General features: G+C 38.4%; 1 pseudogene; it reads right to left on the bottom strand.

Annotated features, from left to right (window-relative positions):
- Window positions 1-9,392: 9,392 nt before the first annotated feature.
- Window positions 9,393-9,896, bottom strand: LOC100395826 (divergent paired-related homeobox pseudogene; annotated as a pseudogene).
- Window positions 9,897-27,492: the final 17,596 nt, after the last annotated feature.

The raw sequence follows: 27,492 nt of genomic DNA, 5'->3' as shown, positions 1-27,492 counted from the left end.
TTGTCTTCATGCCTTATTTCAGTAAGTTGATTTTCAATCTCTGATATCCTTTCTTCCGCTTGATTGATTTGGCTATCAATACTTATGTATGCTTCACAAAGTTCTCATTTTGTGTTTTTGAGGTCCATCAGGTCATTTATGTTCTTCTCTAAACTGGCTATTCTAGTTAGCAGTTCCTATAATCTTTTATCATATTCTTAGCTTCTTTGCTTTGCATTAGAACTTGCTCCTTTTGCTCAGAGGAGTTTGTTATTACCCACCTTCTGAAGCCTACTTTTGTCAATTTGTCAAACTCATTCTCTGTTCAGTTTTATGCCCTTGCTGGAGAGGATTTGTAATCTTTTGGAGGAGAAGAGGCATTCTTGTTTTTGGAATTTTCAGCATTTTTGCGCTGTTTTTCCTCATCTTTGTGGATTTATTTACCTTTAATCTTTGAGGCTGATGACCTTAGGATGTGTTTTTTGTTGGGGGGTCCTTTTTATTGATGTTGATGTTATTGCTTTCTGTTTGTTAGTTTTTCTTTTAATAGTCAGGCCCCTATTCTGCAGGTCTGATGCAGTTTGCTGGAGATCCAGGCCCTGATTGCCTGGGTATCACCAGTGGAGGCTGCAGAACAGCAAAGATTTCTTCCTGTTCCCTCCTCCAGAAGCTTCATCCCAGAGGGGCACCGGCTTGATGCCAGCTAGAGCTCTCCTGTATGAGGTGTCTCTCCACCCCTGCTGAGACATGTCTTCCAGTCAGGAGGCACAGGGCCAGAGACCCATGTGAGGAGGCAGTCTGTCCCTTAGCAGAGCTTGAGTGCTGTTCTAGGAGAATCCTTTTCAGGGTCTGCTGCTATCTTCAGAGCTAGCAGGCCCCCAGCTGCTCCTTCCCCCAGATGATCTGTTCCAGGGAGATGGGAATATTATCTATAAGTCCCTGACTGGGGCTGCTGCCTTTCTTTCAGAGATGCCCTGTCCAGAGAGGAGGAATCTAGAGAGCCAGTCTTCCCACAGCCACTTTGCTGCACTGTGGTGAGTTCCACTTGGTCCTAACTTCCTGGCCTCCTTAGCACTGTGAGGGGAAAACCACCTACTCGAGCCTCAGTAATGGTGGAAGCCCCTTCCGCTACCAAGCTCAATAGTTCCAGGTCAACTTCAGACTGCTGTATTGGCAGCAAGAATTTCAAGCCAGTGGATCTTAGCTTGCTGGGCTCTGTGGAGTGGGACCTGCTGAGGGAGACCACCTGGCTCCCTGGCTTCAGCCCCCTTTCCATGGGAGTGAATGGTTCTGTGTTGCTGGGATTCCAAATGCCACTGGGGCATGGAAAAAAAAAACCTAACTCCTGCACCTAGCTTGTTGTCTGCCTAAACAGCCTCCTAGTTTTATGCTTGAGACCCAAGGCTCTGGTGGTGTCGGCACACTAGGGAATCTCCTGGTCCGTGGATTGCAAAAATGTGGGAAAAGTGTAGTATCTGGGCTGGATAGCATAGTCCCTCACAGCTTCCCTTGGCTGGGGGAGGGAAAGCCCTGGCTCCTTGCACTTGGCAGATGAGGCGATGCCCCACACTGCTTCTGCTCATGCCCCATCAGCTATGCCCACTGCCTATCCAGTCCCAATGAGATGAACTGGGTACCTTAGTTGGGAATGCAGAAATCCCCTGCCTTCTGCACTGGTCTTGCTGGGAGCTGCAGACCTTAGCTGTTCCTATTTGGCTGTCTTGCCAGATCTCTGATTTGTATTGTATTTTAAAACTCCTCCCTGATCCCTATCCAAGGCCATGTATACTTTCTCTATTTTCTTTAAGAAGTTGTACAGCTTTGATTTCACATTTAGGCCTATGATCCATTTTGGCCTCCTCTTTTTGTAAGGCTTATGATTTAAGTCAAGGTTTCTTTTTGTTTTCTGTTCTTTTTTTTGGATATGAATGTCCAATTGTTCTGGCACAATTCGTTGAAAAGACTATCCTTTCTTCACTGTGGTGTTTGGTCTTTTGTCAAAGATCATTTATTTGTGTGAGCTGATTTCTGCTCATTCTATTTTGTTACATTCACCTGTGTGTCTATTCTTTCACCAATACCATACCGTTTTGATTACTGTAGACTTATGGTAAGTCTTGAAATTGGATGGTGTTAAGTTCTCAACCTTTGTTCTTCTTCAGCATTGATTCCCCTATTCTAGGTCTTTTGCCTTTGCATATAAAACTTAGGATCTGTTTCTCAATGTCTAATAAAAGATTTCTGTGATCTTAATTGATATGGAATCTATAGGTCAAGGTGGAAAGAATTTGAGTAATGGGTCTCTGAATACGTGAATATGGAATTCCTCTCTATTTATTATTTATTCCTTGATTTTTTAAAATCAGTATTTTGTAGTTTTCTGCATACATATCCCATGCATACTTTGCTAGATTTATACCAAAGTGTTTTGTTATTAGGGTGCAGCTATAAATAGTGTTTTGTTTTTAATTTCAAATTTCAGTTGTTCACTGCTTGTAAGTAGAAAAGCAATTGACTATATTCTGTGACTTCACTATGCAGTCATTACTTGGTATCTGTGGGGGACTGGTTCTAGGACCACCCAAAATCCACAAATGCTCTAGTCTGTTATACAGAATGGTATAGTATTTGCATATTACCTAGGCACATCCTCTCATACCCTTTAAATCATCTACAGATTACTTATAATATCTAATACAGTATAAATGCTATGTAAATAGTTGTTCTACTGTATTGTCTAGGGAAGAATGACAAAAACACCTGTACATGATAAATGTTCTAGGTTTTTATAGCCGTTCTTTATCCCAAACAGAGCAGCATGCACCTTTTCAGATAATCTGTGTTTTCTCCATCTGAAACTGTCTTTGTGTTGATTTTAACCGGATTTTATATAAATAACGTTGTTTCTGGGGAAGGAGGCTTGAAAGGAGTTTCACCCTGTACGTTGCATACTTTTAGCCGTAGTCCAGGTTAGGGACTCCCCAGGAATGGTATTCACTGCCAATCCTTGGCAATTGAGAGTCTTACTGGATTTTTGAACAGCTAGTCAGTCTGGAAAAAAGCACTACTTCCAGAGGATGAAGAAACGTTGTGGAGGGAGATACTGTTAAAACTATAAGTATGCATCTAATTATCCAGATCATAGAAATACTTGCTCAGAAAATGTGGTAACATTGTGAAAGAAAAAAGTTAATGAGGTGGGAAAATATGCTTACGTTCTTTGTTTGGAGTGAAATGTTTTCCATTATAACTCAAAGATTGAGGGAGGAATCATTCTGCAAAGTGATTTTTCTGAGTTTCCTTTTTGGCAGAGATAAAAGTGCAAGACCTTGACACTCTATTCCTTTTCTGAATGAGTATTTCTTAACCTCTGTGCTGGGTTAAATAGTTTCTCCAAAATTTATGTCTACCTAAAACCTCTATTTGGAAACGGAGTCTTTGCCAATGAAATTAAGCTAAGATGGGGTTTTAAAAATAAGTTCCCTAAATCTACTATGAGTGGTGTTCTTAGAAGAAGAAGGACATTTGGACACAGTTTTTGTAGAAGGCCATGTGAAGACAGATGCAGAGACTGGAGTGCTGGCTCTATAAGCCAAGGAATACAAAGGATTGCCAGCAACCACCAGAAGCTGGAAGAGACAAGGAAGGATCCACCCTTGGAGCCTTCAGGAAAAGCATGGCCCTACCAACTTGAGTTTGGATGGTTGTACTGCAGAACTGTTAAAGAATAAATTTCTGTTGTTTTAAGCAACTCAGTTTGTGGTGCTTTGTGATGGTAGCCCTAGGAAATGACTATGAACCTGATATGTGCATAGTAGCATGAGAAGCGCTAGAGGAATCATCATTTTGTATGATCTAGGCCATGTCTCTAGAATGCCAACATATACAGATGAAAGGGGGGAATATCACTTGGTTTCAGAGTTATTTAAAAATTGGCAGAGACAGGGACTATTGCTACAAAAGGAAAAGATTATCTTGCCAGTTGATCAATGTTCTTACTTCTCATTGGTCTCCAGATGAAACGATTCAGGAAGTTTACTGTTTTCCATGAGATCCAATTCGATTCTCTTTGGACCAAACTTCATGTTTTCCTGGTAGTTGGGTTGCTGAAAAGAGTGTTTCTAAAACTTCTGTGAGTGATTCTGATCTGATTCATTGGACTACCAATGCATTAGAATTTCCAGGGAATCTAGATGGTAAACTAGCACTTGGTGAATATCAAAAGCCAATTTTAATCAATGATTTAAATATCCCAGACTTGTATGACCAGAGATTACCCACAGAAGATAAAATATATTTTGATGCATTTCTATATAATTTCCAGGTTATTCTTGTATTCAACAAACACGTATTGAGCACTTCCTGTTTGTCAGGCTAACTGGACTCAGAGGAGCAGGGACACGGAGTGAGTAAACCAGCATTTGAATCTTGATTCCACCACATGCTAGTGGCATGGTCTAGAACAAGCGATTCAATCTTGCTTCTTTATCTTTAAATTGAAATATTGTGAAACATAACATAAATGCAAGATATTGTAACGAGAAAACTGGATGTGTGCACAGACGATTGTGAGAACAAGCCTAATGACACTAAAGGAAAACAAGAAATGTCAGAGATGGAAAACTAAGAAGTCAGCGTATTTTTTATTTTTTCTGAATGAAAAGTAGACTTTGAGCAAACAGCACTTCAAATATTCTTTGTTCAGAAATAAGAAAGGTCTGGGGAAGATTTGTCCATGAGGAGCATTGGCTGTCAGTAAGATAAATGAGAGGCTGGTCCTCTGAACCAGCTACAATGATAAATGCATATTCCTGAGGAGATACTCAACTTCTCTCATAACTAGAAACTAAATCATATACAGCTTTTAAGAATGTGGAAACAATAAATTTTAGAAATAATCCCTACTTGCTGAAATAATATAGTATATAAGAAGCAAGAGGGAAAAAGACACAAGAAGGGAAACACCAGATCAATCACCTAAAATCAAACATACATTTATCTTTCAGACTGAGAAATAAAAACCAAGCAAGATGGCCAGAATATCCAATTTTTGTCATCATATGATAAACAACATGGAAAGCTCTGAATTATATAATTGAAATTGTGACCACCGCAAAGTAAAAATATTGACAGTTTGAAAAATAAGAATTCTGTATCTATTTTTTTCTTTCCCTGGGGATAACATCAGCTGATGTGAATGCAGACCCACAAGCCACGAAATACCTACAATATTCAGTTCTAGATCTGGTTTATGTGACCTTTAGCTTCTCCAATACAATAAATCAGGTGACTCCCTACCCTCCCCCCACTTTGTAGTAGACATTTATCTATTTTTTTCATTTATCTAGCATTTGAACCTCTTAAGTTTGAAAGTTCCCTGTCTTTTTGTTTGTTTGTTTGTTTGTTTTTTTGAGACGGAGTTTCGCTCTTGTTACCCAGGCTGGAGTGCAATGGCGCAATCTCGGCTCACCACAACCTCCGCCTCCTGGGTTCAGGCAATTCTCCTCCCTCAGCCTCCCAAGTAGCTGGGACTAGTTCCCTGTCTTTTAAGTCTTGATTGTGAGTAAACCTAGCTTACTCTTAAGGAGGCTGAAAGTCTTACCTCTGCCTTTTACTTGCCCTTGTAGCCTGAGCCTGGGCATGGGAGCTAGTATTGATTTGCTAATCAGAAGCATCAGCCTTAGATCTTGGATTAAGAGGTAGACAAATGAAGAAGCAGGGGCCATACAGAATGTTTTTTCTGGGGGCAAGAATTGGCCACAGCCAGCACAATTCTGTGTTTCCAGTCCCTGGAGGCAGTGGTGCAGCTGTGGCGTCTCTCATCCATTGCTAATAGACAGTGGTGGACGGGAATGGTGTCCTTGCAGAAGACTCTTCCTGGGAGAAGGTGGGAGGAGGAAAATGTGTGATGTTGATTGCTCCTGCCATCTTTGTTTCTGCCTGTTTTCCAAGTCTGGTTCTCTAGTTGGTTGAAAGCTATACAATATTTGTTTTGTAATTTCTCTCCTTCCTCTCCTCTCCCTCTTCGTAGCCTCTCCACCCCAAAGGCCTCAAGTGTGGAGGATGCTCTTAATCGGGAAGGCAAAGTGACTGGTTCTGTGAATGTCAGTCAGGTGCATCCCCTAATATTTCTAGTACTTTCTCAATGGATTCCTGAACAAAGAGGATATGATGACAGGGATGGAGATTTTGCAGGGACTCAAGGACACATTCCCTTTGATTTTAAGAATATGTCCACTAGGGAGCACAGCAGTAACTCCATTGACTTGGAAATTGAAGCTGTCACCCAATCATTTCAGGATCCTCTTGCCAATGAGCAAATGAGCAACAAAAAATAGATGAGGTTTTGGTGTTGGTTGAGGTGATCGATTCTGATTGTCAAAGGGAAATAGAGTTGATACTCTCACTGGTATAGACTTTGAATGGAAGTCCAGGGGATCCCCTCTGTTACCTCCTATGCTACTAAGTCAATTAATAGATTTTGACAACAACCCAATCTATGTAGAATACCTACGGTCCTTACATAACAAGGTCATTATACATAATAAAGAATCCCGTCTCGCTGAGGTTTTGGCCAAACACAATAGGGAAAACGAAATTGGTAAAATAGAAGAGAGAAGTCATAGTGAACAAACACGACTTTGTGGCTATGGCAGAAATGAGGTTGGTAGCACTGACTTAATTTTTTTTTCTTGCCGAAGAACATACATATACATATATTTGAATTACTCAGTTTTTTATTTCCACTCTTTCTATCCTTCTATTTTATAAGGGATATATTGGTAATTTTAACTTTGAAGTTTACTCTGTTATAAAATATTGAGATGGTAACAAGACAAAATTAATAGGAAAAGAATATTACCCAGAGCTCCAGGATTTGGAGCGAAATTTATTAACCAATTATACTTAGGTTATCTTATTTTGGAGAAGAGGGTAAACATATTTTGGGTGGTAGGGAAGATGGTTACATGGTTGAAATAGAGCCACCTCTTACTTCGTCCCCTCCTAAATATAAATCTATATGTATGTTGGGCATCTAAAGGGAGTGCTACATGGGTATTTAGCATACATCTTTTTTAGATGTCTGCAGTCCCTTCCCACATTTGAGAAATGCCCAGAAATGCCAATTACTGGGAGGCAGAGCCTGCTTCCTGCTGTCAGGTACTTCTCTTAGTTGCCTGGGTCTTGCTGCTAGGGAGAAGGCATACATCTTAGGCACTTCTAATCAGAAACTCCTCCCAGACTGCAGATTGGGAGCTTGTGATCCAATAAAGAGGAACTTCAGGGAGCCCATTCTGGGGCAGGTGTGGGCAGCTCAGCAGTGAGAGAAGTATGATGGCACCATCCGGAGTATGAGGAGAAATGCAGTAGTGGTGGCTAGTGTTTGGTGATGGTGATGGGAGTGCCCTTCTGGCTGCTATGTAACATCCCTGCTTTCTACCCAGTTTGTAAGTTTTGTTCTTCAGCTTTTCCTGAAGAAACTCTAATTTCTATTCTGTCAGAATCCAGCCTTTATCTAAGATCCCTAGTTGACACAGCCCTATCATTTATCAGAGACTCCATTTCTCACTTCTCGTTTCCCACCTTTCATCATCTCATCATCAATAACCCCCCAACAATAGCTACCAAAACTCATATTTACTCCACAGCCATAATGACTCTGACTAACACAGATGCCAATGCTGACATAGAGCTGGGCGATTTGGAATTTATGCTAGACCAGCGCATGCAGCAGTGATAACAGCAATGACAAAACCTTGCTGCTGATTGCAGAGATGAAATATTTCTGATTTTTAATTTTTTAATTTTTTTTATTTTTTATTGGATTTTAGGTTTTGGGGTACATGAGCAGAGCATGCAAGACAGTTGCATAGGTACACACATGGCAGCGTGCTTTGCTTTCCTTTTCCCCTTCACCCACGTTTGGCATTTCTCCCCAGGCTATCCCTCCCTAGCTCCCCCTCCCACTGGACCTCCCCTTTTCCCCCCTATAGACCCCAGTGTTTAGTACTCCCCTTTCTGTGTCCATGTGTTCACATTTTTCATCACCCGCCTATGAGTGAGAATATGCGGTGTTTCATTTTCTGTTCTTGTGTCAGTTTGCTGAGGATGATGTTCTCCAGATTCATCCATGTCCCTACAAACGACACAAAAATATTTCTGATTAATAGATATACAATCTGATGTGGTGAATCCATATTTCAAGTGATGAATTCATATAACTTGAATCAAGCTAATGTTTCAGCAAGCTGTCATCTCTCTTCATAATTATAAAAAGTCAGCATCATTCAAGAATGTCAAAGAGCCAGGCCTGGTCGCTCTCACCTGTAATCCCAGCACTTTGGGAAGCCAAGGCAGGCAGATCATGAGGTCAGAAGTTTGAGAACCCCCTGGCCAGCATGGTGAAACCCCTTCTCTACTAAAAATACAAAAAAGTAGCCAGGCATGGTGGCGTGCACCTCTAGTTCCAGCTACTTGGGAGGCTGAGGCAGGAGAATTGCTTGAGCTGAGATCACGCCACTGCACTCCAGCCTGGGTGACAGAGCAAGACTCTGCAGAAAGAATTTTATTATTTCTTGAAATAACTAGTTGGAGTGAGAGGTGGATGAGGCGTGTGCTCCGAGGCAGCTGCAGACTTGTGACCAATTAAATGACGATTTGAGAGTTATGCTTATTAAGTAAGGCTGGGCTTGGCAACATGTGTGACTATTGTTCTATCTGAACTAGTCAAGAAAAAACAGAATTGCCCATGGTCCCTGACCCAAGTTTGTGTGAGAGAGAAGATTAAAGGCAAAGTATTTACCAATCTATATAATGGTATCAGGGAGTGAAAGAGCTAAGAGTCAAAGGTCTGGGTTCCAGTCTCATCTAGCAGAGGACAAATCACTTCATGTCTCTAGGGCTTACGTTCCTTATCTGTACTCAATTTTTTTTTTAAAGCACCATATCCTCTGTATCTCTGAGATCTCTTCAAGTTCTAACCTCTTAGAGTCTTGGTTGAAGATTTGGTAAAATGAGTGCAATTCCCCTACCTTCACAGTGATACTATCAGGACCAAATGAGATAACTTAGGTCAAACACATGTTCACATTGATGGCTCTCAACTCTAGATAGCTCTTACAGATGTCATTATTGTGTAGTTGCCAAGGTTCCTTTTAATGTGTCCTTTTATTTATATGCATGATACTCTCAGAAAGGCCAATGTTACTTCTGCCAGAGCAGTCCAGAACCCAGAATGTCCAGACCTCAATTTAAGGGTCTATGTCTGAGTTTAGACCAGAAACAAACCCATGCTGGGAATGCAGCTGTTTTCAAGTGCTCATTCTATTTCATGCAGTAAGGCTAAAATATTATGGAGGGAAATGACTAGAATTTTTTTTTCAGCATGTGACTTTTTGTATTTATCATCTCTCTCAACTTTGTAGAAATGAACAGGCAGAAGAAGCAGAATTGAAGCTTGGAGCATAAGCTTGGGATTCCACAATTGGGTAGAGGAAGTATACGTTAGGATCTTGGCAGCAACCAAAATGGACCATTCTGTGGCCAAGGAACTCATTTGCATGGACCTTGAAGTTGGGGTACATGATAAGCTGGAATGAGGGTACCTGATGACCCGTGTACACCAGGCCAATTGGATGAGCAGTGCTGGGCAATCTAGGTAGCGTGACTGCATTTCTCCAGCTAACACTGGCGGTGACCCCACCCTCCGGTATTGGCAGTTGTGGAGTTTCTTGTTTTTGCTGAAGATGCTTGCATTTGGCTTTCTTGAGTTTTGCTCTGCAGTTCTTGAACCAGACCTGCAGTACTGTGGGGGGTGCATTTATTTTTGAGGCCATTTTTTTCTGAAGGCTGGAGTTTGGATATGGATTCTCATCGAATAAGATGTTCAGGTCTTTCGGTTGCTGCCCAGTGAACATGGTTCGTTTCTGTTTGAATGTATCTGGTCCTTGCCTTTAGGAAGATCCTCTGAGCCTGGCATCTTCTAATCTAGATGTGTGCCTGGGTTCAGATCCAGGGATAAGACAAATGACTAGATTCTTAACCATAGCCTACCTTCCTTCTCCTGTGATATTTTCATATATTTATCTTAAAGTGGGGGAATGTTTAATTCTACTGTCTGGTTCTGTTGCTAATTAACATACTTAATAATTTTTAAGAGATTCGTCTTCACTTACTTTGTTCTTTTCTTTGTTTTTTAAAGGTAATTTACCTAGAGTTACATAGTGGTTCTTGGGATAGTCATTTGGAAATTATTAATAGATCTATGTCATCTATCTTTCAGTAATTGCTTTCATGTTAAAAAGGTAACACTTGTTTAAAAAGAACTATTCTGAACACATTTTCACAATAAATATATGAGTACATCCACATTGTAAAAATCTTGAACAATATATAAGTGTGGAGAATAAAAAGTGAAATTCTCTCCTTCTTCTTATCATTCCCTTTACTTTCCCAAGAAATAACTGCTTGTAACAGTTTAGCGTGCATTGCGTCAGCCCACTTTCATATATTGGCATACTATATGTACGTACACATCTTCAATCCAACTGCTCTCTTAACTCTCACCTAGTTTTGTAGCTCAGTGAGACTTGGGTCTGCCGAAAGCAGGGAATGGTAGCATCATTCTACCTAGCAGAGTGGTATCCTCCCCTGTCTTTGCAGAGCACGAAGAGGAAAGTCTTCTATGCTGATGCAAAAAGCTTGCAGGAGTGTGTCTCTAGAACTTCAGGCAATTTCACTCTTTACCTGGGCCATTCTCTGCTGCCTCGTCTGTATACTATTTGGTTGGTGCACTGATTCTCTCACTGAGATCCTCTCTCATGGTGTGTCTGTGGCAAGAAGCAGGAGCGCGGAAGCTGTTTCTGAAGCTTGTACAATGAGCATGGGGATGCCGAGTGACCATACTCCCTTCTGCTCTAATCTGAAACAAGCACCTGTAAGTAGTGCTGGGGTACCTCCATTTTTTTTTTAGGAGGCAAAGAAAGCCAGTGACAGAGAGAAGAGAAATAAAAGGACAATGTTTCAGCCTCTTGCTATATTAAGAAAATAAAGAGAGTAGTTTTCAACATTTGTTTGTATCATTTCAACCATTCACAATGTGCTGGCTGGAAGTGATACATCCACATCAGAGATACTGCAAATGTGATGATCAAAGATTATGACTATTTGTCTTTGCTCCCAAGCATGTGGGCATAGCCACAAGAGTCAGCCCAGCTGCTGTTGCATAATCCTCAGTATCATGCATTCCAGGGACCCATTCTGACCAGTCAATCTATTCTGCTCTTGGAATGATTGTGAATGAAGTTACCATGAAGAGTTATGGAGAGTGATGTTTCTGGGACTGATGTCAGGATATGTCAGCTTGGAGCATCCATTTACTATCTTGTTCGGCATCAGCAGCTAGGGCAGAACCTACTAAGTAAAGCCTTATCTGATCTTTGTGGAACAGCCAGGTGGTCTTCACAAGCCAGGCTGAGGCACGATGATCTGTGACTGCTGTGATGGGTGCCAGCTGTGATATAAATGATCCGCTGACAGGGTTTATTTAATAATTTCTCATGTAAGGACATTTTCCATGACCACTAATTAGCTCAAGAATTTAGCTAAGAGTTCTCACTTGACTTACAGACAGCATTTCCAGCTGGCCAAATACCAGTTATTCTTTCTGTCACTTGTTTGGTGATTAAGTTTCCTATGGAGACAGTGAATTGAACCAGGGACAGTATCAGATGGAACTAAGTCTTGGTTTATCTGTTTGCTGAGCTGTAAATATCTGTCATATCAACAGGGGGGCTGCAGGCAGCAACCTTAAGGCTGAGTAGTTGAGCAATGGAAACAGAAAGAAAAAGGTTCCCCTACAGCCTGAGAACCCTGCTTCAAGGGACTCTTGCTTAATCGAAAGTATTCTGAGATAAATTGTCAGCCATGAAAAACTCAAAATACCTAATTAACCATCTTTCAGATAATCTATAAAATATGCATTCTTTCCAATTAAGAGCATGAATAATACATCCAGTTATTGATCAGGATTTCTTTTCTTACCTTCTGCTCTCTCCATTATCTTTGAAACCACTTTCTATTGTTTTTAAATTGTTACATAATAATCGCACACATTTACAGGGTACACGTGATATTTTGATATGTGGCTATAGTGTGTAACGATGAAATCAGGGTAACTAGGATCTCTATTTGATCAGGATTTCACCTGCTTAGAACAAGTGTTCTAAAACTCATCAAATCCCTGATTTTTAAAAATCAAGGTGAAATTTGTATAGCATAAAATTAACTCTTGTAAAGTGAACAATTTTAGTTCTCATGTAAGGAGATTTTCCATGACCACGAATTAGCTTAAGAATTTTGCTGAGTTCTCACTTGACTTCCAGAGAGCATTTCCAGTCAGGAGCATTTCAGCAGCATTTGGCATCATCACACACAGTATTGTGCAACTGCCACCTCTATATGGTTCCAAAATATTTTTATCACTCAAAACTAAAACTTCATACCCTTTACCAGTATTTCACATTGCTCTCTCCCTCCAGCTTCTGGCAACCATTAACTTGCTTTCTGTCTTGATAGATTTGCATATATTGCATATTTCATAAAAATTGAATTATACTACATGGGACCTTCTGTGCCTGGCTTCTCTCACTTAGCATGACTTTTTCGACATTCATCCATATGGTAACATGTATCGGCACTTCGTTTTGTTTTATGGCTAATTAATATTTTATCATACATATGTACCACAATTCACTTATCCATTTAACTATTCATGGACATTTATGTTGCTTTTACTTTGGTTTATTGTAAATAGTGCTATTATAAACATCTGTGTACAAGTATTTTTTGGTACATGTTTCTGATTCTTTTGAGCATATGTTTTTCACAGGGGCTGTACCACTTTACATACCCACCAGCAATGTGTGAGTGTTCCAATGTGCCCATTCCCACTCCCAAGCCTTGTGGCAGGCAGCTGTGCACAGGTTCCGGGAGTAGCTTGCATGCAATTTGTGGGAGCCAGAGTGATCAGAAAGGATGTTGTCCTCCAAATATCAGGGATCCACGCTCTCATTACTGATTGCTGCTACTAGTCAGGGAGCTATAGGCACAGAGGTGGGCAGTCATTATTGCATACCCTCACTTTTATTACTGCATAAACTTCCCCTCTAGCTGAAGCAACTTTCTGTGGATTTAAAGGGCCAGTGTGTTTTCCCATCTTTACTTTTTTCCTTTTTTTCTTCCCCTCTTGGGAGCCAAGTATTTAGAACATTCAAAAGCAACCACATATGTGGAGATTTAGAAAGTTGCTGCACATTTCCAGGGAAAGGTATAGCCTCAAAAAGACCTGAGGATCTTAAGTTTTCACCTCAAAGTGATTCTCAGAATAGACCGGCCACAACATTTCAAAAACAAAAACAAGCAATCAAACAAAATAGCAAACACTGTGGAAGTGGGGGAATCTGATTTCCAGAGTTACTGCTTTATTACATTCAAATACTCAGTTTTCAACAAAAAAAGTACAAGGCAAACAAGCAGAAAAGTATGGCCCATTCAAAGGAAAAAAATTAACAAATGGAAACCACACAGTAGGAAGAGCAGATAACAGGTCTTCTAGACGAAGATTTTAAGAGAGACCAAAAAAACTTCTGGAGCTGAAAACATAATAACGGAAATGAAAAATTCACTAGAAGGACTTGAAGGCAGATTTCTTCAGGCCAAAAGAAGAATCAGTAAACTCGAATACAGGAAAACCAAAATAATCACATCTGAAAACAGAAAGAAAAAAGATTAAAGAAAAATGAAGCCTAAGAGATCTATGGGACATCATCAAGTGGACCGATTCAAACACTGTGGAAGTCTCAGAAGAATAAAATAGAAAGAAAGAGGTAGAGATGCTCTTTGAAGAAATAATCGGGCCGGGTGCGGTGGCTCATGCCTGTAATCCCAGCACTTTGGGAGGCCGAGGCAGGTGGATCACAAGGTCAAGAGATCGAGACCATCCTGGTCAACATGGTGAAACCCCGTCTCTACTAAAAATACAAAAAAAATTAGCTGGGTATGGTGGCGCGTGCCTGTAATCCCAGTTACTCAGGAGGCTGAGGCAGGAGAACTGCCTGAACCCAGGAGGTGGAGGTTGCGGTGAGCCAAGATCGCGCCATTGCACTCCAGCCTGGGTAACAAGAGCGAAACTCCATCTCAAAAAAAAAAAGGAAAGAATCACTGATAATTCCCCAAATTTGGTGAGTTTGTAAACATCCGAGAAGCCCAATGAACTCTACGTAGGATGAAATTCAAAAGATACACACAAAGAAATGTTACAATCAAACTGTTGAAAGAGAAAATCTTAAAGCAGTAAGAGAGAGGCAACTTGTCACTTACAAATGACTCTCAATAAAAATATCTTCAGATTTCTCATCAGTAACTTTGGAGACCAGAAGAGAGTGAAATGATATAGTCAAATTGCTGAGGTAAAAGAATTGTTAGATCCAAATTCCTTATCTAGCAAAACTGTCCAATGAGGGAGAAATAAAGACATTCTCAGATAAACAAAACCTAAGGGAATTCATTACCATTAGATCTTTCCTGTGACAAATTTTAAAGGGAATCCTATATGTAGAAATTAAAACTAGGGAGTAGCTCAAAGCTTGGAATATTGTTACTCCAGTTTATAAGTAGAGTTCTACTTTTCATTTTTAAACATGATTTAAGAGGCTAATACACTAAAAAAAATTACTACTCTGGGCCAGGCATGGTGGCTCAGGCCTGTAATCCCAGCACTTTGGGAGGCTGAGGCAGGCAGATCACCTGAGATTAGGAGTTTGAGACCAGCCTGGCCAACATGATGAAACCCCATCTCTATAAAAATACAAAAATTAGCTGGATGTGGTGGGGGGCACCTATAATCTCAGCTCTTTGGGAGGCTGAGGCAGGAGAATCACTTGAACTCAGGAGGCAGAGGTTGGCAAAATGAACTTAAAAACCATGACCCAACTATGTGTTGTCTGTAAGAGACTTACTTTAGGTCCAAAGACACAAATAGGCCGAACATGAGAAGATATAAAAGGATCTTATATGCTAATAGTAACCTAAAGGGAGCAGGATTGACTGTAGTAATATCTGACAAAATAGATTTTAAATTAAAATATTCACAAGAGACAGGGAAGGACATCATATATTAATAAACAGTTAAATATAGCAAAATGATAGAATAAGTATAAACATTTATACATATAATAACCTACAGGTTACATTTGGTAGGCTTTCAGATTAACCATTTGTGAAGATCTTATGATTTGTGGCTTACATCCTGTCCCTGAGTAAAGAATCTTAATGTGAATCTCTCAAATCTTATGAGTAGCTCAATCTACACACATTCTAATATGTATCCTGCTTATATTGAAAAGGACACTAGCTTCTTTCTAAATCATAAGCGTTTGCTGATTTGTTTCTCAGTCATGAAGTTTTATGGATTGCCTTACACGTAGAATATTTTAGCATGTATCTTGTAAGCTTTAGTCAGTGTTTGTAATCTCTGTATCACACCCTGCAATGAAAAAGGGCAATTCTGACATGAGAACTCCCTCTCCCTTCTCCTAAATTTTCTATAAAATCATTCCAACTTGTAGCAGGTAATAAAATTATAGAACTCTTAGAAGTCAAATTCACAGAAGTAGAGAGTAGAGTGGTGGTTACTACACTACATGGGAGGGGTGTGAGTTGGGGAGATGTTGGTCAAAGAATACCACATTTCGGTTAGACAGGAGGGATAAATTCCAGAGATCTGTTGTACAACATGTTGATTATATTAATAACAATGAAATGTACACTTTAACATTTCTTTTTATTGTCAAAGATTTTACTTTACTTAGTTAAGGAGAGAATCAGTAGTAATATGTTACAAGCAGTGCAAGGAGAATTCAAACATATACATATTTATAGGTCATCAATCCACTGCATTAACCAAATACATCAAATGAAAATTGTTTCCATGACTTTTATTTCTCCACATGAGTCATTTTGCCTTACTACCAGATGGTGAATAGTGATATACTTTGACGTGATTTTAACATCTTTTGGTAGATATAAAACTGATTTTCCACCTCTCATTCAAAATGTAAACCTGGGTGATTTTCAGGTTTTCACGTCTTATATTTTTGAATCTGAAAGCAAAACCATTAGAACACAGAACTCTCACTCTTTGGAAAAGATAAGGAAAAAAATAGCTTGCTGTCCTATATAATATGAACAAAACACAAATTCACATTTCAATCAACTAACCTGTCTATTTAGGTTTATTTATCATCCAATTTCCCGACTAGATTATAAGCTCCCTAAGGTCCGAGACCCTGGGGTCCTCCAATGCCTCACATAGTGCCAGGTACATATTAGGTCTCAGTAAATATTTGTCTACTGATAGTTTATCCTCCTCTCTGCCACTCTTGAATAGAGTGAGGAATCTAGAGTCTCTTCCAGCAGACTTTCTACTTCTCACATTTCCTGCTTAAAAAGCAAACGGCAAATCCTGTTTGGGACTCCTAGTGGTTTAACTGACCACATTAGAATCATGTGACATCTTGGGGCTCAGCCTGTATTGCAGTGAGGCCTAAGAAGCTTTTTTTAAACATTTCTAAAAGAGTAGATATTAAGTGTTCTCACCACAAAAAATAAGAAAACTATGTGAGGTAAAACATGCATTAGCTTGACAGCCATTCCACAATGTATTTATATTTCAAAACATCATGCTGTACGCTATAAATATATAAATTTGTGTTTGTCAATTCAAAATATCTTAGAAGAAAACATAGGAGAAATTCTTGCTGACATTGGGTTTGGCAGTGATTGTTTAGATATGACACCAAAATAACATGCATGAAAAGGAAAAATAAAACCCGGAAAGTTGGGTTTTCAAAGATACTTTAACAACGTAACGAGGCAGGCCAGGTATGGTAGCTCATACCTGGAATCCTAGCACTTTGGGAGGCTGAGGTGGGTGGATCGCCTGAGGTCAGGAGTTTGAGACCAGCCTGGCCAACATGATGAAACTTCATCTCTACTAAAAATACAAAAATTAGTCAGGCATGGTGGAGATGCCTGTAATCCCAGGAACTAGGGAGGTTGAGGCAGGAGAATTGCTGGAACCCGGGAGGCAGAGGCTGCAGTGAACCGAGATCATGCCATTGCACTCCAGCCTGGGCAACAGAGTGAGACTCTGTCTCAACAACAACAAAAAACCTAAAAATGCAACTTACAGGAAAGGAAAAAATATTTAAAAATAATATGTCTAATAAGGGATTAAAATCAAGACTATGTAGGGAGAACTACTGCAACTCAACAATAGAAAAACTAATCCAATACAAAAATGAGCAAAGAACTTTAATAGACATTTCTCCAAAGAAGATATACAAATGACCAATAAGCATTTGAATCAATATCACTAATCATTAGGGAAATACAAATCAAAACTATAGTGAGATACCACCTCACACCCATGAGGAAATACTTAGGAATTAGCTTCACCAAGGAAGTGAAAGAGTTGTACAATGAAAACTACAAAAAAAATTGCCGGAAGAAATAAAAGAAAACATTAATAAATGGAAAGGGAGCTACTATCAAAGAAAAAAGGAGAAAATAACAAGTGCTGGTGAGGATGTGAAGAAATTGAAAAACTTCTACATTGTTAGTGGGAATTTATAATGTGCAACCACTGTGGAAAACAGTTTGGTGGTTCCTCAAAAAATTTAAAAAAGAATTATCATATAATTTAGCAATTCTACTTGTAGGTAGATAAAAGTATGATCTCAAAGAAGTATGTGTACACACTTGTTTATACAGTATTATTCACAATAACTAAAAGGTAGAAGCAACCCAAGTATTCACTGATGAGTAGAAAAATAAGGAAAATGGAGTGTATACATACAATGGGATTTTTTTCAGCCTTTAAAAGGAAAGTCATGCTACAGGATGTATGAACTACAAAGGGGCTACATTAAATGAAGTAAGCCAATTGCAAAAAGTCAGATAGAGTATGATTCCGCTTATTCAAGGTACCTAGAGTAGTCAAATTTATAGAGACATAAGATAGAATAGTGGTTGCAGGGGCTGAGGGAAGGGGAAAAATGAGGTGTTATTATTAATGGATATAGAGTTTCAGTTTTGAAAGATGAAAAGAATCCCAGAGAAGGATGGTGGTGATAGTTGTACAATAATGTTAATGGCAGTTCATAACACTGAATCGTATACTTAGAATGGTCAGATGGTAAATTTTATGTCGTGTGTATTATACTGCAATTTAAAAATGGGAAAAAAACTATAGCCATCCTAATAGGTTTGAAATGCTATGTCACTGTGATTTTGATAGGAATTTTCCTAAAGAATAATGATATTTTTTCATATGATACTTTTTCATATGCTGTTGCTCACTTGCGTAGCTTCTTTAGAGAAACGTCCACTTGAGTTCTTTCCCTACTTTTTATTGTTTAGCTTTTTTTGTTGTTTAGTTGCAGTAGTTTACATGTTCTAGATACTAAAACCTTACAGATACATATTTGCAAATATTTTTTCCGATTCTATAGGGTTGTTTGACTTTCTTGATAATGTCCTTTGATGCACAAGATTTTCTAATTTTGATAAATCATATTTATCTGTTTTCTTTCTTTCATTGATTATGCTGTTGGTTTCATGTCTGAGAGTCCATTGCCAAATCCAAAGCCATGAAGATTTACCCCATGCGTGTTTTAGGATTTTCATAGTTTCAGCTCGTAGATTTAGTGTTGATTCATTCTCAGTTGGTTTTTATATATAGTGTCAGGGAGGGATCCAAATTCACTCTTTTGTGTTTGGATATCCAGTTGGCCCAGGACCACCTGTTAATCAAATCACCCTTAAAAATATGTAACCCCTTTTCTATAATCCTGAACTGAAATTCCCAGAGATGCTAATCTGCCAACATGTGTGTATTCAACAAATTCAATATAATACCTATTTGTAATATAATAAGAAATGAAGGTGGGTACTTCATAGTCAAAGAGTATGTAATTCAACATGTAAATGCCCCGGAACAGCTATCCTAGAAAACCTGAAGTGCTTGTATACTTGCACCTAAACATAGAATGACTGTAGACCAATGTTTTACAAGCAGTCAAAACTACTATCAGTGAGGTGATTTTCTGAAACAAACAACTTTTTTATTAGTAAACAAAGTAGGACCTTTCCTTAAATTATATAACAGTTGAATTCAATGAATTTTAGCATCACGCAAAACTACATTGTCTTTTATGTGAAACAGAATAGGCTTAGATACTGATAGACTATAAAAAGGCATTTCACTTCCATAAGGGTCTCATCTACATGATTGCACATCTGAGAATTGTGCAAATGCAGTACCATTTATCATGCATTGCTATTCTACTTGTTGTAGAACATGTTGCATCCTTGGCATTTTTAGACTAAATGCTGGCAATATCCACCACCCCGCCACAAACAGACAAAAACACTCCCACTCATTTTTAAACATTCTACCATGTTTTGGCCAAGATGGTGTTTGCAGGTTTCTCCACTGTAAAATTACTACTTTTCCCTTTATAATGAATAAATATTTGAGGGGAGATACTTTGACACTATGCAAATATCCTCTTTCTTTTTAAACTTGTGCCCATTAATCTTAGCATCCATTAGTATATCTGCCTTATAAATCATTTCTTCTGTGTTCTGATGGTGAATTTCTATATCCATAATTCTTTCTACATGTAGTAATGGGAATGCTTCCTTAAGAAAGAGTTGTCTTTTCTCCCCTTTTTATTTATACAATCACTTATTTATGTTCATTTGACTTCATAAATATTCATTTTATTCTTTGAGTTTTAATCCAGTACTATTGTTATTTATTTTGTTGCTCAAATTGTTCCAGATTTGGCCATAGGGGGCTCTTTTAGGTGGGCTCTTCTGTACCTTTGATATGCCACATCCCCTATCCTAATTTTCATTTCTTAGTACGTCCTTCTTTTCTGGCACCACAACATTCTCCAGGCTTATCTTATCTAGTCCCTGCCTCAGCCCTGGAATGAACCACTTCTACAAGGCACCCTAGTTCTTTTTGTTGAACAATCATATTCAGAAATCAAGATCTGTGCACTAGGTGTGCTCATTGCTACTGGAGTGTCACTGCTTTTTGACCATCTCAGGAGAAAGAGCTGTGGAATAAATGTATGAATACTAAACCATGTGAAAACATACATCTATATCCATCCATCCATCCATCTTTCCATTCATCCATCATTTATTAAACAACGTGTTCACATTCATACTTCTACAGGGTTTGTAACTTTTTTCTCTTACAGCGATAAATCTGGCTCATTATCTGCAAAATATTTACTTATTTGTTTAACCCTAGATACATGTAAAGTAGTTTCATAATTGCTAACTGATATGATTTGGATGTTCTGTCCCCTCCATCTCATGTTGAAATGTGATCTGCAGCCGTGGAGGTGGTGCCTAGTGGGATATGTCTGATGGTCATGGGGGTGGATCCCTCATGAACAGCTTAGTGCCATAACCTTGGTGCTGAGTGAGTTCTTGTTCTTAGTTCATGTGAGAGCTGGTTGTTTAAAAGAGCCTGGCAGCTCTCTTTCTCCCTTTCTTGCCATGTGACATATTGGCTCCCCTTTGCCTTCTGCCATGTAAGCTTCCTGAGGCCTCACCAGGGGCAGATGCTGGTGCCATACTTTCTCTTTTCTCTATAAATTACTCAGCCTGGGGTATTTCTGTATAGCACTGCAAACAGACTAATGCACTATTCTATACCTAAAAGGGGATATTTTAAATTGACTTCTTATGATTTGTTAAACTTTAAAAAGTAACTACAGATGACAACACTGAAGGAGATATGTATCTGTTTTCATTTTACGGATAAACCAAGGGTCAAAAGAGTTAAGATAACTTCCCTAAGGTCAGACATAGAGACCTGTTCCAAAACAAATGTTCTTTTCTATAAATGAAATAGAAGTATAACTAACCCTTCTTCCAAATGAAATCTTATGGAAAGACTCCATACATAAAACTATTAAAATTAGAACTTTTCTCATTGAAAGGTAGATGCCTTCCCCAGGATGGTACTGAGCCCCCTGAGAATTCTTACATTTCCAAGAAACACTACAATATAGTTCCATTTTTGATGAAACTCATTTTCTTTGAATAACTCTAAGTCGAGACATTAATAAGTTGTGATTACAAAATGAAACAAAATTAACATAATGACAAAGTGACAATGGCTTAAATCCTCATGCCGCCTTTACCACAAAAGTTAAAACTTACAATGACCCTGCTGAAGATGACATTTCTAGTTGCTCCCAAAGCTCGCTGCTCTGACATGGGTTCTAACTCTGTCTCTTTGACCTCTTTTGATATATCTGAGTCTAGGAGCTCTGTTGGTGCCTGCAGTCTCACAAAGTCTGTAGCATCTGGTGGCAGAATCCCATGTTAGCTTCTGCCCTTCTTTATTCATCCTATTACTGGGAATTTCACAAAGTCTCATGAAAAGCTTTTAGCCCTTATTCCTTCAGTCATAAGATATCAAATACAGTGGAAATGTTTGCTTTGGGAGAGATACCAGGATTTTCATTCAAATAAAGCACCTCAGTGTCCTTCCAATTATAAAAGCAAAGCTCCTGTATTAATGCAAACAAACACAGACACAGGTGGCACGTGATGGAGAGAGATGTAGCTTAGACCAGCGGCCTTCAAATTATTATGCCAAGACCCAGGGGCTTAAAGCCATTCCAGCAGAGGAGAGTTTAAAGAAATGACAATATTTTCAACCTTCATAATGTGCTGTCCCCTAAAATTAATCTGCCCAGAACAACCCCATGATGAGAGGTAGCTCCCTGTCCCTCTTCCTTTCATAATTACCCTTCTTCAAATTTACAAAAGAAACACATAATTTTCATCTGACCAAATGATGTGTTAATTGCCCTGAGGTATAAAAATCTTAAGGATGCTGAACAATAGGATAATTGGAAATATTGATTTTTTTGCCTTGGGAAAATAAATGATTCTAATGGCTAAATAATGAATCATATCGCAAGCCAGTAGGTTTCCAATTCTTGACTTTCAACAAAATTTAAAGAAAATCTAATAAAGTTATCGATGAATAGATCACAAATTTAAAAGTATTATATCATGAAAATTGTCAAGCATGTAAAACAATAGTGAGAACTTATAAGGAATCCCTTCCTGCCCATCATCTAGCTTCAAAAGTTATCAATGTTCTGTCACTTTTGAAAAAATACTTGATACTTGACCACTGTATAAATTTTGGCATATATTTAGAAAAAATTCAAAGAGTCATCATTGTTTAAAAAACCAAAAAACTCTTAACTCCCATTTATTCATTTATGCAATAGAATATCTTAGAGTTAACATCTATAAAAAAATGGAACATAGAATTGATGCTAAACTCTGTCTCATTTTAGGATTATATTAATGCTTGAATATATTAATGAATTAAAAACAGAAGGGCCCAACTATCTAATTAAAGATTATTTTATAATAAAGTTTTACTTTTTATAATCAATAGTTGCTTGTCAAATTAGTAATATATTTATGTTGTTTTAATCAACCATTTACTTCAAATTGTTATGGTAACATCATAAGCATGTAATCTTGATCACAGAAATTTAACTTTAGAAAATTTGATATTTGTGCTGCTTTTCCTTGCAGAGAAGTTTGGTGAGGTGATTAACAACAGAAACACACTCAAGTGCATAACCCACAGATCCTATAAAACAACTACTCAATAGAAACTACGAAACAACTAGTTAACAACTTCACGATGGGAACAAAACTTCACGTATCAATACTAACCTTGAGGCTGGGTGTAGGCCAGAGTCCTGACCTCCCAAATCAATACTTCCTTTGGGAGGCCGAGGCAGGCAAATCACCTGAGGTTGGGAGTTTGAGACCAGCCTGGCCAACATAGTGAAACCCTGTCTCTACTAAAAATACAAAAATTAGCTGAGCATGGTGGCATGTGCCTGTAATTCCAGCTACTTGGGAGTCTGAGGCAGGAGAATCACTTGAACCTGGTAGGCAGAGGTTGCAGTGAGCCAAATTGTGCCACAGCTTGGGCTACAGAGTGAGGCTCCATCTCAAAAAGAAAAAAAAATTAAAAAACTAACCTTGAATGTAAGTGGCCAAAAAAATCCCACTTAAAAGTCAGAGAGTAGCAAGATGGATACACAAACAAGATCCATCCATTTGCTGCCTTCAAGAGATCCATCTTACCTGTAATGACACCCATAGGCTCCAAGTAAAGGGATGGAGAAAGATCTACCATGCAAATGGAAATCAGAAGAGAGCAGGGGTCACTATTCTTAGATAAAACAGACTTTAAACCAACAACAATATAAAAGGACAAAGGCACTACATAATGATAAAGGGTTCAATTCAATAGGAAGACTTAACTATCCTAAATATATATGCATTTAACAATGGAGCACCAGATTCATAAAACAAGTTCCTTCAGACCTACAAAAAGGCAGCCACAAAATAATGGTTGGGGACTTCAGTGCCCCAATGATAGCATTAGACAGATCATTGAGGCAGAAAACTAACCAAGAAATTCTAGACTTAAAGTGAATGCTTAACCAATTAGAACTAATAGATATCTACAGAATGCTCTACCCATCAAATACAGAATGTATATTCTTCTCATCTGCACGTGGGACATACTCTAAGATTGAGTACATGCTTGGCCATAAAGCAAGTCTCAGTACATTCAAACAAGTCAAAATCATGTCAACCATACTTTTGGACCACGGTGGAATGAAAATAGAAACCAATACCAAGAAGATCTCTCAAAACCACAAACTACATGAAAATTAAACAACTTATTCCTCGATAACTTTTGGGCAAGCAATGAAATTAAGACAGAAATCCAAAAATTCTTCAAAACAAACAAAAACAGAAACAAAATCCCTGGGATTCAGCAAAAGCAGTGTTAAGAGAAGAGTTTATGTGCAAAATGTGCACATCAGGAAATTAGAGAGGTCTCAAATCAATGATCTAATATCAAAACTAGAGGAACTAGAAAAAAAAAAAACAACTTATCCCAAAGCTAACAGAAGAAAAGAAAAAAACTAAAATAAAAGGAGAACTATACGAAATGGTTTACAGAAATCCATACATGGAATCAACAAAACCAAAAGTTGTTTATTTGAAAAGATAAACAAGATTGATACACAGCTAGTTAGAGAGTTTTTTTAAAAAACATCTCTAAGCACAAACTAGAAAATTTAGAGGAAATGAATAAATTTCTGGACATACAACCTCCCAAGATTAAATCAAGAAGAAACTGAAACACTGAACGGGACAATATTGAGTTCCAAACTTGACTTAATAATAAAAAACCTACCAACCAAAAAAGAGCCCTGGACCAGATGGATTCACTGCCAAATTCTAACAAAAAAAGGGTTGGTACCAATTCTACTGAAACTATTCCAAAAAACCGAGGAGAAGGATGACTCCTCCTAACTCATTTTACAAAGCCAGCATCACCCTGATACCAAAATCTGGCAAAGACATGATGGAAAAAAAGAAAGTTATGGGCCAATATACTTGATAAACATAGATTTAAAAAAAACCTCAACAAAACACTAGCAAACCAAATGCAATAGCTCAACAAAAAGTTAATTCAGGCCAGGTGCGGTGGCTCATGCCTGTAATCCCAGGACTTTGGGAGGCCAAGGTAGGTAAATGACCTGAGGTCAGAAGTTTGAGACCAGCTTGGCCAACATGGTGAAGGCCCATCTCTACTAAAAATACAAAATTAGCCAGACGTGGTGGCACATGCATATAGTCCCAGCTACTTGGGAGGCTGAGGCAGGAGAATCGCTTGAACCTGGGAGGTGGAGGTTATGGTGAACCAAGATCGCACCACTGCATTCTAGCCTGGGTTGCAGAGTGAGACTCCATCTCAAAAAAAAAAAGTTAATTGACTTTGATGAAGTAGGCTTTATTCTTGAGATGCAAGGTTTGTTCAACATATGCAAAGCAATAAATGTGATTCACCGCATGAACAAAATTAAAAACAAAACCTATATGATTATCTTAATAAATGCAGAAAAAGCTTTCCATAAAATCCAACATTCCTTCATGATTGAAAACTTCAGCAAACTAGGCATTGAAGGAACATACCTTAAAATAGTAAGAGTCATTTACACCAAACTCACAAGAAACATCATTCTGAATGGGTAAGTTGGAAACACTCCCCTTAAGAACTGGAACAGGACAAGGATGCCCACTCTCACCAATCTTATTCAACATACTACTGGAAATTACAGCCAGAGCAATCAGGTAAGAGAAGGAAATAAAAGGCATCCAATAGGAAAAGAAGACGTCAAATTATCTTTCTTTACTGATACCACAGTTTTATATTTAGAAAACTAAAAATTTGGTCAAAAGACTCCTAGAACTGATAAATGACTACATTAAAGTGTCAGGTACAGAATCAATTTGTTAATACAAAAGTTAGTAGCATTTCTGTACACCAATAACATTTAAGCAGAGAGCCAAGTCAATAACACAATCCCATTTACAATAGCCAAAAATAAAAAATAAATAAAATAGTATTACTTCTAGCTAAGGAGGTGAAAGATCTCCATGAGGAGAACTATACAACACTGCTGAAAGGAATTATAAATGGCAGAAGCTAATAACAAAACCCATGCTCATGGATTGGAAGGATCACTGTCATTAATATGGCACGTGCTCAAAGCAGTCTACGGATTCAGTGCTATTCCCACCAAACTACCAATGTGATTTTTTTATAGAATTAGAAAACAATCTACTCCAAAATTCACATGGAACTCAAAAAAGTCCAAATAGTCAAGGCAATTGTAAGCAAAAAAGAACAAAGCTGGAGGCATCACCTGACTTCAAACTATACCATAAGACTACAGTAACCAAAAAAACGTGGTACTAGTACAGAAGCAGACACACGGACCAATGGAACAGAATAGAGAAACTAGAAACACAAGTGCATACCATCTGATTTCTGACAAAATAAAGAAAAAGTAAGCAATCGGGAAACAACACCCTATTCAATAAATGGTGCTGAGATAACTGACTAACCATATACAGAAGAATAAAGTAGGACCCCTGCTTTTATGACATAAAAAAATTAACTCAGGATAAATCATAGATTTAGATGTAAGATGTCAAACTATAAAAATCGTAGAAGAAAACCTAGGGAATACTATTCTGAACATTGGCCTTGGCAAAGAATTTATGGCTAAGACCTCAAAAGCAATTGCAACAGAAAAAAAAAGACAGATGGAACCTAATTAAATGAAAGAGCTTCTCTGCACAGCAAAAGAAACTACCAACAGGGTAAACAGACACCCTAAGAATGGGAGAAAATATATACAAATTATGCAGCTGACAATGTCTCATAGCCAACAATGTCAAATTTATAAGGAATGTAAAAAAATCAACAAGCAAAAAACAAATTACCCCCCTAAAAAGTAGGCAAAGAACATGAATAGACACTTCACAAAACAAGACATACGAGAGGCCAAGAAACATGAAAAATTACTCAACATCGCTAATCATCAAAGAAATGCAAATCAAAACCACAATGAGATACCGTCTCATACCAGTCAGAATGGCTATTATTAAAAAGTCAAAAAATAATAGATGCTGATGAGGCTGCAGGGAAAAGGGAATGCTTATGCTTACATGCTGTTGGTGGGAATGTAAATTAGTTCGACCACTGTGGGAAGCAAAGTGGAGATTTCTCAAAGAGCTCAAAACAGAACTATACCATTCAATGTGTCAATTCCGCTAGTGAGTACATACCCAAAGGAAAAAAGATTGTTCTGCCGAAAAGACACATGCATTCATATGTTCATTGCAGCACTATTCACAATAGCAAAGACATGGAATCAACGTAGGTGCCCATCAGTGGTGGAATGGATAAAGAAAACTTGGTTCATATACCCCATGGAATACTGTGCAGTCAGAAAAAAAGAACCAAATCATCCTTTGCAGCAACATGGATATAGCTGGCAGTCATTATCCTAAGAAAATTATAGGAGCAGAATACCAAATATTGCATGTCCTCACTTATAAGTGGGAGCTAAACATTGGCTACACATGGACACAAACATGAGAACAACAGACACTGGGGACTGTTAGAGGGGGAAGAATGGGAGGGGACAAGGGCTAAAGAGCTACCTTTTGGTTACGATGCCCACTACCTGAGTGATGAAATCAATCATACCTCAAACCTCAGCATCTTGCAGTATACCAATGTAATAAACCTGCATGTACCCTCTGAACCTAAGATAAAAGTGAAAAATAAATAAAAAGTTTTTGCCTGGGCACAGTGGCTCATACTTGTGATCCCAGCACTTTGGGAGGCTGAGGCGGCTGGATCATAAGGGCAAGAGTTTGAGACCAGCCTAATCAACATGGTGAAATCCTGTCTCTACTAAAAATGCAAAAATTAGCTGGGCGTCG

This window comes from Callithrix jacchus, chromosome 5 (assembly GCF_049354715.1).
Source record: "Callithrix jacchus isolate 240 chromosome 5, calJac240_pri, whole genome shotgun sequence".
In the NCBI taxonomy this organism is placed as follows: domain Eukaryota; kingdom Metazoa; phylum Chordata; class Mammalia; order Primates; family Cebidae; genus Callithrix; species Callithrix jacchus.
This window is presented reverse-complemented; position numbering and strand designations above follow the sequence as displayed.